The 13,989-nt window shown below is 49.0% G+C and overlaps 1 protein-coding gene and 1 long non-coding RNA gene across 2 annotated transcripts in view; one reads left to right on the forward strand and one right to left on the reverse strand.

Annotated features, from left to right (window-relative positions):
* The window catches only part of TNRC6A (trinucleotide repeat containing adaptor 6A), a 153,603-nt gene that overhangs the window by 99,462 nt on the left and 40,152 nt on the right, over positions 1–13,989 (reverse strand). The gene's annotated exons all lie outside the window — the stretch shown is intronic.
* LOC130285580 (uncharacterized) overlaps positions 1–13,989 on the forward strand; it is a 43,052-nt gene that overhangs the window by 1,357 nt on the left and 27,706 nt on the right. The window lies entirely within an intron of this gene.

The following is a 13,989-nucleotide window of genomic DNA, read 5'->3' on the forward strand; positions in this document are numbered from 1 at the left end:
ATACGGTGCCTGACAGAGAGGACCTCCATATACAGTGCCTGACAGAGAGCACCCCCATATACAGTGCCTGACAGAGAGGACCCCCATATACAGTGCCTGACAGAGAGCACCCCCATATACAGTGCCTGACAGAGAGCACCCCCATATACAGTGCCTGACAGAGAGCACCCCCATTTACAGTGCCTGACAGCGAGCACCCCCATATACAGTGCCTGACAGCGAGCACCCTCATATACAGTGCCTGACAGAGAGGACCCCCATATACAGTGCCAGACAGAGAGAGCACCCTTATATGCAGTGTTAGACAGAGAACACTCCAAATATACAGTGTCAGACAGAAAGCACCACTATATACAGAGGAGGACAGTGAGCGCTCCTATTTACAGTGCCTGACAGAGAGCACCCATATACAGAGAGTACCCCCATATACAGTGCCTGACAGAGAACACCCTCATATACAGTGCCCGACAGAGAACACCCTCATATACAGTTCCTGACAGAGAACACCCTCATATACAGTGCCTGACAGAGAACACCCTCATATACAGTGCCCGACAGAGAACACCCTCATATACAGTTCCTGACAGAGAACACCCTCATATATAGTGCCTGACAGAGAGCACCCCCATTTACAGTGCCTGACAGAGAGGACCCCCATATACAGTGCCTGACAGAGAGAAGCCACATATGAGCACAACCATATACAGTGCCTGACAGAGAGCACCCCATATACAGTGCCTGACAGAGAGCACCTCCATATACAGTGCCTGACAGACAGCACCCTCATATACAGTGCCCGACAGAGAGCACCCCCATATACAGTGAGCACAACCATATACAGTGCCTGACAGAGAGCACCCCCATATACAGTGAGCACAACCATATACAGTTCCTGACAGAGAACACCCCCATATACAGTGCCTGACAGAGAAAACCCCCATATACAGTGAGCACAACCATATACAGTGCCAGACAGAGAGCACCCTCATATACAGTTCCTGACAGAGGACACCCTCATATATACTGCCTGACAGAGAGCACCCCCATTTACAGTGCCTGACAGAGAGGACCCCCATATACAGTGCCTGACAGAGAGCACCCCCATATACAGTGCCTGACAGAGAGCACCCCCATTTACAGTGCCTGACAGAGAGCACCCCCATATACAGTGCCTGACAGCGAGCACCCCCATATACAGTGCCTGACAGAGAGGACCCCCATATACAGTGCCTGACAGCGAGCACCCCCATATACAGTGCCTGACAGCGAGCACCCCCATATACAGTGCCTGACAGAGAGGAACCCCATATACAGTGCCTGACAGCGAGCACCCCCGTATACAGTGCCTGACAGAGAGAAGCCCCATATGAGCACAACCATATACAGTGCCTGACAGACAGCACCCCCATATACAGTGCCTGACAGAGAGGACCCCCATATACTGTGCCTGACAGAGAGCACCCCCATATACAGTGCCTGACAGACAGCACCCCCATATACAGTGCCTGACAGAGAGGACCCCCATATAATGTGCCTGACAGACAGCACCCTCATATACAGTGCCTGACAGAGAGCACCCCCATATACAGTGAGCACAACCATATACAGTGCCTGACAGAGAGGACCCCCATATACAGTGACTGACAGAGAGCACCCCCATATACAGTGCCTGACAGACAGCACCCCCATATACAGTGAGCACAACCATATACAGTGCCAGACAGAGAGCACCCCCATATACAGTGAGCACCCCCATAAGCAGTGACTGCTGACGATGGGATACAGCAAATGAAATGGATATGAAGCTAACATTCTGCTGCCATTGGTTGGTATTTGAGATAACTCTGATTCTGACCTTTACCTTTTGTTTCAATAGCAGATGTGGCATCTAAGCTGGTAAACAGAGGGAAGGGCTCCAAATCTCACGCCTTTGACCCTCCCCCACAGGGTGCCAATAGGTTGTCCTGGCACCCTACATAAGAACCCCCCTCATGTCTGCCATCTTGGTTCTCCAAAGGCAGGGCCTAAATGAATGCCACCCATAGTTACACAGACCGTCATAATGCACAGCAATACAAAAGTAGTGACGTTTTTTATGAGTGACTAGCAAAGTTCGCGTCATTGCCCGGATCTTCTACCTAAACCTTGTGGGAGAGGAAAAGCAACAATGATGCTCTTGTCCTCATATCTCGACCTCATGTTCTGACCTCTTATCCCGTTCTTATACTCATATCCTGACCACCTATCCCGTCCTCAGGTGGGGCTAAGCTGTGATGAAAAGATTGTAGGTCGAAAATAGAAGGGGGCATGGCTTTGTGGGAGGGAGTTTGACCTTGCAAGCTGCACCGAAAATAAATGAGTGTGTGGCTTTGCAGGAAGGGGCAAGGCTTGCAAGCCGGACTGACACATTCATTCTGAGATTCTGAGCAGAGTTTGTGGAGTAAGGTCAGGCTGTTCTGTGATGACGAGATTGTGGTTGACCTGTGATGGGGGTGTATTGGGCGAAAATAGAAGGAACGTGGCTTGTGGGAGGGGTGTGGCTTGTAAGAGGGGAGTGGCTTACAAGCTGGACTGACACACTTACCGGGAGATGCAGAGTGGAGCTTGTAAAGTAAGGTATCGGAAATCCCATAGACTTGCCCTTTAGTGGGACAAAAAAAAGTCTATAAAAAGTAAAAAAGTAAAAATATTGTACAGTCTAGAAACTGTGTAAAAGAACTTCAATTTTATTCTAGTTCAGATTGTATTATTAAAGTGTACCTGTCGTTAACAAGGAGGGCTCTGTACACTGAGGACAAGCAGGGCTCTGTACACTGAGGACAAGCAGGGCTCTGTACACTGAGGACAAGCAGGGCTCCGTACACTGAGGACAAGGGAGGCTCTGTACACTGAGGACAAGCAGGGCTCCGTACACTGAGGACAAGCGAGGCTCTGTACACTGAGGACAAGCGAGGCTCTGTACACTGAGGACAAGCAGGGCTCTGTACACTGAGGACAAGCAGGGCTCTGTACACTGAGGACAAGCAGGGCTCTGTACACTGAGGACAAGCAGGGCTCTGTACACTGAGGACAAGCAGGGCTCTGTACACTGAGGACAAGCAGGGCTCTGTACACTGAGGACAAGCAGGGCTCTGTACACTGAGGACAAGCAGGGCTCTGTACACTGAGGACAAGCAGGGCTCTGTACACTGAGGACAAGCAGGGCTCTGTACACTGAGGACAAGAAGGGCTCTGTACACTGAGGACAAGCAGGGCTCTGTACACCGAGGACAAGCAGGGCTCTGTACACCGAGGACAAGCAGGGCTCTGTACACTGAGGACAAGCAGGGCTCTGTACACCGAGGACAAGCAGGGCTCTGTACACTGAGGACAAGCAGGGCTCTGTACACTGAGGACAAGCAGGGCTCTGTACACTGAGGACAACCGAGGCTCTGTACACTGAGGACAAGCAAGGCTCTGTACACTGAGGACAAACAGGCCTCTGTACACTGAGGACAAGCAGGGCTCTGTTCACTGAAGTCAAGCAGGGCTCTGTTCACTGAGGACAAGCAGGGCTCTGTACAACGAGGACAAGCAGGGCTCTGCACTGAAAACAAGCAGGCCTCTGTACACTGAGAACAAGCAGGGCTCTGTACACTGAGGACAAGCAGGGCTCTGTATACTGAGGACAAGCGAGGCTCTGTACACTGAGGACAAGCAGGCCTCTGTACTAGGGATCGACCGATTATCGGTATGGCCGATATTATCGGCCGATAATCTCGATTTTGGGCATTATCGGTATCAGCAATTACCTTGGCGATAATGCCCCGCACCGCGACAGCCCCCCCCCCCCCGCGTCGCACCCCCCACCGTAGTGCTGGGCGGTATACCGGTATGGATTTTTGCCCATACCGCTATACCGGTCAGGCCCCTCCCCCACCCTCCGAAAAAAATATAAACTTACCTGTAATGGGGGTGGTCCGGGCCATCCATCCTTCCTTCCTGTAGTGTCCGGCGCCATTCCGGGTGGAGGGTGCACCGGTACGGGCTGTCCTTCTCCGGGGGTCCTCTTCTCCACTCCGGGCAGGCTCCGGCCTAGTACGCTGCATAGACGCCGCTACGCCGTGACGTCAGGTGCGTTGCTGCGCACGGGCGTCACTGCGCAGCGGCGTCTATGCTGCGCTACTAGGCCGGAGCCTGCCCGGAGTGGAGAAGATGACCCCCGGAGAAGAAGGACAGCCCTCCACCCGGAATGCTGCCGGACACTACAGGAAGGATGGATGGATGGCCCGGACCACCCTGACAGGTAGGGGAGAGAAGTGGGTGGTGGCGGCGGCCTATGGCCCCGCAAAAGCCACTGCAGTGCATTGATTTAAAGCGCCCGCTTTAAATCAATGATCTGCAGCGGTGTCGAGGGGGGATAAATAGCCGATAACTTATACCGGAATATCGGTATAAGTTATCGGCTATCGGCCCTAACCTCCACCGATTATCGGTATCGGCCCTAAAAAAACGATATCGGTCGATCCCTACTCTGTACACTGAGGACAAGCAGGGCTCTGTGCAGTGACGCTCTGTGTCACACATCAGGACAATGGACAAACCAGGAGCCTGCACAGAGCCCTGCTTGTCCTGCCCTCACTTTCTGTATTTGGTCTCCTCAGAGACACACAGGCAATAGCTGCAGGGACAGCATTCTTTCACCCAAAAATATACAAAGTATTTAATCAATGTATATTACAAATATACATATAATGGTATTATCTACATTATATCAAACGTTTTTGTTAACAACAGGTACAATTAAAATCCTAGATAACCCATTTAAAGTGCATCTGTCACATCTTTTAGCCAGCACCCTTATGTCAGGAATACCTTTTCTAGGCCATTCCGTTGCTTTATATCCATAAAAAACTAATTTAATACCATGTCAGAGAAGTGTGGATTGGGGGTAATATGTCAGGTGTGGGCTGGGGGTACCATGTCAGAGAGGTGTGGACTGGGGGTACCATGTCAGAGAGGTGTGGACTGGGGGTACCATGTCAGAGAGGTGTGGACTGGGGGTACCATGTCAGAGAGGTGTGGACTGGGGGTACCATGTCAGAGAGGTGTGGTCTGGGGGTACCATGTCAGAGAGGTGTGGTCGGGGGGTACCATGTCAGAGAGGTGTGGTCTGGGGGTACAATGTCAGAGAGGTGTGGTCTGGGGGTACAATGTCAGAGAGGTGTGGTCTGGGGGTACAATGTCAAAGAGGTGTGGATTGTGGTACCATGTCAGAAATGTGTGGACTGGGGGTACCATGTCAGAGAGGTGTGGACTGGGGGTACCATGTCAGAGAGGTGTGGATTGGGGATAATATGTCAGAGAGGTGTGGTCTGGGGGTACAATGTCAGAGAGGTGTGGTCTGGGGGTACAATGTCAGAGAGGTGTGGTCTGGGGTAATATGTCAGAGAGGTGTGGTCTGGGGGTACCATGTCAGAGAGGTGTGGTCTGGGGTACAATGTCAGAGAGGTGTGGACTGGGGATAATATGTCAGAGAGGTGTGGTCTGGGGTACAATGTCAGAGAGGTGTGGTCTGGGGGTAATATGTCAGAGAGGTGTGGTCTGGGGTACAATGTCAGAGAGGTGTGGTCTGGGGGTACCATGTCAGAGAGGTGTGGTCTGGGGGTACCATGTCAGAGAGGTGTGGTCTGGGGGTAATATGTCAGAGAGGTGTGGTCTGGGGGTAATATGTCAGAGAGGTGTGGTCTGGGGTACAATGTCAGAGAGGTGTGGTCTGGGGTACAATGTCAGAGAGGTGTGGTCTGGGGGTACCATGTCAGAGAGGTGTGGTCTGGGGGTACCATGTCAGAGAGGTGTGGTCTGAGGGTACCATGTCAGAGAGGTGTGGTCTGGGGGTACCATGTCAGAGAGGTGTGGTCTGGGGGTACAATGTCAGAGAGGTGTGGTCTGGGGGTAATATGTCAGAGAGGTGTGGTCTGGGGGTACAATGTCAGAGAGGTGTGGTCTGGGGGTACCATGTCAGAGAGGTGTGGTCTGGGGTACCATGTCAGAGAGGTGTGGTCTGGGGTACCATGTCAGAGAGGTGTGGTCTGGGGGTACAATGTCAGAGAGGTGTGGACTGGGGGTAGCATGTCAGAGAGGTGTGGTCTGGGGGTACCATGTCAGAGAGGTGTGGTCTGGGGGTACAATGTCAGAGAGGTGTGGTCTGGGGGTACCATGTCAGAGAGGTGTGGTCTGGGGGTACCATGTCAGAGAGGTGTGGTCTGGGGGTACCATGTCAGAGAGGTGTGGTCTGGGGGTACCATGTCAGAGAGGTGTGGTCTGGGGGTACCATGTCAGAGAGGTGTGGTCTGGGGGTACCATGTCAGAGAGGTGTGGTCTGGGGGTACCATGTCAGAGAGGTGTGGTCTGGGGGTACCATGTCAGAGAGGTGTGGTCTGGGGGTACCATGTCAGAGAGGTGTGGTCTGGGGGTACCATGTCAGAGAGGTGTGGTCTGGGGGTACCATGTCAGAGAGGTGTGGTCTGGGGGTACCATGTCAGAGAGGTGTGGTCTGGGGGTACCATGTCAGAGAGGTGTGGCCCAGGGTCTGCTATGCTTCAAGGCTGTAACACATTTCTCCGCTGAGGTCATGCCAGCTTCTTCTCCCACAGATGTCTTGTCTAGTTAGTCAGGGCATTTGCCTGCAGTGTGTATAACCATTATGTCTCATCTATAACAGCCGTTGGCTGTCCGTGCATGCTGGGAGTTGTAGTTTTGCAACATCTGGAGGTCCACAGGTTGAAGACCACCGGCCTAGGTCTTATTTTCGGGGCTTCTGAGCCGCACCCATCACATGATGATGAAGGGGGGGGGGGGGTAAATATCGTTAAATGTTGTTCAATGTACAGACCATTGTATGTGGAGTGTATGGGGAGTGTTTATCAAACCAGGGTGCCTCCAGCTGTTGCGCAACCACAACTCCCAGCATGCATGTACAGCCACTGACTGTCTGGGCATGCTGGGAGTTATAGTTTTGCAACAGCTGGAGGCACACTGATAGGGAAACATTGATGTATGGGGTGTATAGTGTGTATATGTATTGTATGTGATGTGTGACATCGCATACAGTACTGTACAGTTCTTTAAATACCTTCAGGGGGGACAGAATGTCCTCCATTACCATCCTGCCGACTACAGCTCTATAGGAAAGGAAGGGGAGGACAGCCAGCAGCTCATTGGATGCCTGCAGCAAGATGCTGCAGGCTATTGGCTATGGCTGCTCTGGGGGGCGGGGCTTACATGGAGCTCACAGTGGAAGCCTGTATGAGTTAGCAGGACAGCATGTGAGTAACAGGAGGCAGAACGGGGCACACGGGCACATTAAACAACTATCTGTCAGATGCTGAAGTTGTCAGCGCTGTCACATAGCTGTTTGTACGATGGCCCCGACACACAGCAGCATCATATGTCGATACTGCCTTCAACATACGATGGGCTCTGAGAGGCCATCATATGTTGAAATGATCATATGTCGGGGCCATCATAAGTCGGGGGGTCACTGTATAAACAAAGAGAGAGAGAGATTATCAAAACAAGCCTACATATTTGTGCAGAATTTTGGCACTTAATAAAAACGAAAGTAATGCGGACAGATCTTGAAGTTTAATATGCTTCATAATACACCTTAAAAAAAAATCGTGTCAACATAGCCAGATCGTAATCGTGGAACATGTCTATAATAGACTTCGGGTGTCTTAAGCCCCTTAGGTCAATAGAAGCAGCTAAGGAACTTAAAGGAGACAACAAGGGCTCTTTTGTGGCTGCACATGACAGGCATGGAAGGTAAGTGAGCCCGTACAGTGTACGCAGGCCCGGCGCCAGCTCCTGACACTCAGCGCTAATGATTCCTCTTGGCAGCTCGCTGGTTACTTGTGGAACAGCAAGTCATTAATATTTCAATACAAATGATCACAGTGTGAGCATCTAAACGTTCTACAGAGAGGAATCATTACGGCTTCCTATTAGCGAGGACCTCGGGAAACGGCGAGATAATATTTTAGAGAATTATACACAGCATGTTCTGTGTAAACACAAATACGACGTTCATTTCAAGTATGCAAATACATCACTGCTTTATTCCAGGCTGCTGGTCGCTCGTGCGAAAAATACCTCGCCGGATGAGGAGAGGCGCTGATATATCTTCTTCACATTCAAGAGTGCTCCGAACCGCGACTTTCCGGCTTCGGCAGAACTACAACTCCCAGCATTACCAGGCAGCTGCAGGCTGGTTAAAAGCTTGGAGCAAGACAGGCACAATGTTTTCTTCTTTGTAAGCGAATGGTCTACAACTCTTGACTGATCAGTTGTTGTAAAACTACAACCCCCAGCATGCCCTGATAGTTGCTGGCTGTGTTGGGAGTTGTAGTTTTTGAATAGCTGGATAGCTATGGATTGGGGGAAAACCAAAAATAACCTGGTTAAAGGGCATGTCCATGCTCTTCTTTGTATGCAAGTCATCTTTGTCCCCTGGCTGTCTAGCCGTTTCTGAACTACAACTCCCAGTATGTCCAGACAGCCACAAACAGTCGAGGGCCACAGGCTGAATAAGGACCCAGAGGAGCACATTCATCTTTTTTGTACACACGTTCTTTAACCTGTCACTCACCAGCTGTTGCAAAACTACAACTCATCTGCAAGGTTTTTGTCCAAAAAAACTTTAACTTTTTTTCCCATTGTGTAATAGATGCCCACAATCCAACAGCCCATGGACCATAGAAGAAAGGCTGATCATGAAAACGCTGAAACCCCCCAAAGATTTTTTTTGGGCATTGGCTGTGTCTGGTGTTTGCAGCTCAACAGGTGTTAAAGGGGTACTCCGGTGAAAACCTTTTTTCTTTTAAATCAACTGGTGCCAGAAAGTTAAACATATTTGTAAATGACTATTAAAAAATCTTAATCCTTCCAGTACTTATTAGCTGATGAATGCTACAAAGGAAATTCCTTTCTTTTTGGAACACTGATGACATCACAAGCACAGTGCTCTCTGCTAACATCTCTGTCCATTTTAGCAACCGTGCATAGTAGATGTATGCTAAGGGCAGCATGGTGGCTCAGTGGTTAGCGCTGGGGCCTTGGGTTCAAATCCCACTAAGGATAACAATAAATAAAGAGTTATTATTATAATGACGTCAGCAAAGAGCACTGTGCTTGTGATGTCATCAGAGAAAATTCCAAAAAGAAAACAATTTCCTCTGTAGTATTCAGTAGCTAATAAGTACAGGAAGGATTAAGATTTTTTAATAGAAGTAATATACAAATCTGTTTAACTTTCTGGCACCAGTTGATTTAAAAGAAAAAAGGTTTTCACCGGAGTACCCCTTTAAGTTGCAGTGCCAGATGCATCCCATGGACAAGAGAGATGCAGTTTGTTTTTAGATAATATAGACAACCTCTTAACCATCTGACCCCTCCATTGCCTCCATTCAGTAAATTAAAGGGGTATTCTAGGCCAAAACTTTTTTTTATATATCAACTGGCTCCGGAAAGTTAAACAGATTTGTAAAAATTCTTAATCCTTGCAATAGTTATTAGCTTCTGAAGTTGAGTTGCTGTTTTCTGTCTAACTGCTCTCTGATAACTCACGTCCCGGGAGCTGTGCAGTTCCTATGGGGATATTCTCCCATCATGCACAGCTCCCGGGACGTGACATCATCATTGAGCAGTTCGACAGAAAACTTCAGAAGCTAATAACTCTTGGAAGGATTAAGATTTTTTAATAGAAGTAATTTACAAATCTGTTTAACTTTCCGAGTACACAGAGAGTGGGCACCAGGCTCACAGCGGGCCACGAGAACTGTAAAGGAACGACCAACCACACTGAACCGGGACAGGCAAATCACGTCACCGTGCAGTAACATTGGGAGGAACAAAACTCCAGCCAAGGCTGCCAGGTAGCTCTATAACTGACTACATCACTAGGAATGACTGAGATCCTCCGTATGTTGAACGTGAGTGACCTCGGCAAACCATTCCTCCATAGAAGCAGGGTCAGAAGAAGGCCATTGTCTGGGAATAACAGTCTTGACCCCTTAAAGGAGATATTTGGTCAGGGGCTTTTTATATTTGGACGGGGCCATGGGAAACGTGTAAAGTAGGACGGCCTCAGGTTTACTAGGAATAGAGTACCCAATGACAAAAGCTACAATTTAGAGACCAGCTTAACAAAACAGTTTGAGGCTAAGGCAGTCCCACCAAATAGGCATCTCCGTACCCTCAGCAGATGCACAATGCCAACAAGTGCTGGGCACAGAGGGAGGATACAGCAATGAAGAGTCACTGTACTCAGTACCAGCACAACAGGATCCTGAAGCTGGTTTCTTGGGCTTACATAGCGACCACTGTCTCTTGAGTTAAGAAGAAGCACTTAGCCCACTGGTGGGGAGAAATTTGTTTGACAAGTTCTGCCTCTTAAAGGGGTACTCCGGTGGAAAACATTTTTTTTTTTTTAAATCAACTGGCGCCAAAAAGTTAAACAGATTTGTAAATGACTTCTATTAAAAAATCTTTACCCTTCCAGTACTTTTTAGCAGCTGTATGCTACAGAGGAAATTCTTTTCTTTTTACATTTCTTTTTTCTCTTGTCCACAGTGCTCTCTGCTGCCCATATCAGGAACTGTCCAGAGCAGGAGAAAATCCCCATTGCAACCCAAGGGATTGGACAAGTTTACTCACAATGCGCTGGCATACATGCATCCACTTTTGTTACTATATTCATTACATTTACTCCGGCCCAACTGAAGGAGATGACCCCAGGAAGCCTCCAAGTGGCCCTGTACCTCAGGTCTAGCTAATTGTAGGTCCCTGAGGACCACTTCAGAAAGGGATCACTTGTAAGCCAGTTCGAGCGAAAAAACCTTGAGAAGGGCCTTCCGCAGGTAGTGGGCTTTTCTCCACTTAATCCTGGCTCTATGGCTAATCCACACCCCAAAGGACGAACTTAAGTGCCTCACACTACAAATATGGGGAAATGGTTTCCAGCCAATTGATCATGTATTGGCACTGAAAACCTCCATGGGAGAATCCTGAACACCCTGATTTGAAAGATTTTTTTGGGAGAGCATTGTGGAGGCCTTTCAGGTGCTGTATAGGAGAGAACAGGCCAATTATGGAGAGTGATATTGGGCATGTCCAAGTCCTGCAAGAACCCAGGCAGATTATCAGGAGAGCGATGGTTGTTGTCAGAATACAGATTCTATCGGATCTGTGTGTCTGTTGACTGTCGGCGCATGATGAGAGTTGTAGTTTTGCAGCAGCTGGAGAGTCTCAGGTTGGGGAACACTACCCAAGACATTATGGGAGTTGTAGATTTGCAACTGCTGGAGACACACTGATTGGGGAACACTGCTTTAGAGCATGATGGGAGTTCTAGTTTTGCAACAGCTGGAAAGCCTCAGGATGCAGAATGCTGCCCTAGACCAGAAAGGAGATGTAGCTGTTCAACAGTTGGAGAGCACAATTTGGGGAACGCTACTCTATAGAATGATAGGAGTTGTAGTCTTGCAACAGCTGGAGAGCCTCAGGTTGGGGAACATTGCCCTAGACATGATAGGAGATGTAGTTTTGCAACAGTTTGAGAGTGACAGGTGGGGACACACAGAGACTTTGCTGCCTAGGAAATGACCTGGATCATGGGAAGCCTTGTGAATCATGGGATCTAACAATTGTTTCATGGCCTGGTCTTTACAGCCTTAGACTGGATCCTATAACTCGGCGGTGATCGTCCTTATTTGCCGCTCCAATGCTTCTGCAGACCTTTAAACAAATATTGTCCATTTCTCTGAACACGAAGGTTTCACTGACCGAGCACAAACATTGTGTGTGTCGAAATGCTTTCATAGCAGATTAACATTGAGGTTCTGCAGGAGGATGAAGCCCGGTGAGGCTACGAGGCGGAGGGGGTAGAGTGCGGCTATGCTTTTCTCTTCTAAACCTTATTTGGGAAATCTGCCAGCTGTAAAATGGGATCCCTGTGCTTGGAGCCGAGCCGAGCTCTGTTATTCCCAGGGCTTCGCAATAACTTACATTCAGCTTCCTCTTCACCCTGTTTGGAAAATCACTTCCCCCCCACTTTTCTACCTTAAAGAACATTTTCCTCTTAAACAAAGCCTCACTAAATATAAGTGTGTATGTTGCGGTCAAAACACATCCTTCTCATATTGTCGATGCAGTTTTGCTACAGCCTTTAAAAATAAAAATAAAAAAATAAGAAAAAAAAATAGAACCACAGTGGGGGAGTAAATCTTGCAAACTGATAAAAATTTCAATTAACATTGTCTGAACACATGGGGTGGTCCAGTGGCCTGTACCACCTAAAACATGAGGTTTCTTCACTGCCCAGGTCCTGTCAGTACTGCACTGGGTCCAGACACTAATAAGTGCCAGGGTATAGTGTGTGTTGGTGCACACAAAATGATGCCACCAATCCCATAGCCTCCTAAGTTACATTTATAGGTGCTTCCCTTGTTATTTCTTGGTAAGCTGGATGGAAACCAGTTGGCCATCATCATAGCTGATCACTCAGCTTTCCCTTTAACTTACGGCATCATTCGTTTAGCCCATTTAGCCTCCATCTGATTAGTTGCTTTGGGCAACTGGTCAACTTTTCCTTTGGAAGGATTTTGATTAGGGATATCCCGATACTAGTATCGGTATCGGGGCTGATACCAAGTCCGATACCTGCAGTGTGGCTGCCCCGTTCTCCTGTCCGCATCATGGTGTCCCATGGAGGAGCATGTGACACACACGTATCTCCACCTCCTCCACTGCGCCCAGCGTAACGCTATGGAGGAAGCAGAGTGACGTGTATGTCACATGCTCCTCCATAGGACACCATGATGTGGACGGGAGAACGGGGCAGCAGAGCGGCAGCACCCGACAGAGGAGCAGAATGTACCTATGGCAGGTAGCGTTGGCGCTCTGCTGCGGATTGTCAGGAAGAAGAGCAGGAGGAGACACATGACCGGAGCTCCGGGAGAGGAGGAGGTGGAGTTAGGTAACTGGAGATATACCTTTCATATACTGTGTATATGAAACTGCTGAGGTGTACACTGTGCATATGACACTACTGGTGTGTATACTACCACTGTCTACAGGGGGGGCTGCTGTCTACAAGGGGGGGCTGTCTACGAGGGCGGGGGGGCTGCTGTCTACAAGGGGTGGCTGTCTACGAGGGGTGCTGTCTACGGGGGGCTGCTGTCTACAAGGGGGGCGCTGTCTATGGGGGGCTGCTGTCTACAAGAGAGGGGGCTGCGGTCTACAGGGGGCGCCTACTATTGTTTGCAGGGGGCCGCTGTCTACAGGGGGGGCACTTACTGCAAGGAGGGGACGATGTCTACAAGGGGTGTGGCTGCAGTCTACAGGGGGCTGTTGCTTATGTCTGCAACTATCTATACTACCTACAAGGGGATACTACCTACTATTGAGGCAATCTTACAGCAAAGTCACTTGCACTAACTTGAATTTATAGGTAGATAGTGCAGGTGACCCAGTTTCTACCACTGCTCACCATGTGAAGATCAGCGCAATCGCTCCGGAGACATCGCTCTCACCACCAATGCAAATTCCCTGTTCTGTCCAATGGAAAAGAGAGAAATCTTGGCTCATACTACAGCAACTGCCTCCATTGTACACAACAAGGACCCACATATACGGTAAACAGCGCCAGAAACCGGGTCACCCTTGTGACAGATTCCCTTAAAATAAAAAATAAAAAAGTACTTATAATTGGTATCGGCGAGTACTATAATTAAAGTATCGGTCTTAAAAAAAAGTGGTACCTGGACACCCCTAGTTTTGATACATCTCCCCCTATGTCTTTTCAGCTGGACAGCCATAGATTGGAGATCAGTACATTCAACTAGTGTTTCCCAACCAGTTGTTGCAAAAATACAACACCAGGCCGTTGGCTGTCCGGGCATGCTGGGAGTTGTAGTTTTGCAACACCTGGAGGCACCTTGGTTTGGATAC

The sequence above is a fragment of the Hyla sarda genome, chromosome 8, assembly GCF_029499605.1.
Source record: "Hyla sarda isolate aHylSar1 chromosome 8, aHylSar1.hap1, whole genome shotgun sequence".
Taxonomy (NCBI): Eukaryota; Metazoa; Chordata; class Amphibia; order Anura; family Hylidae; genus Hyla; species Hyla sarda.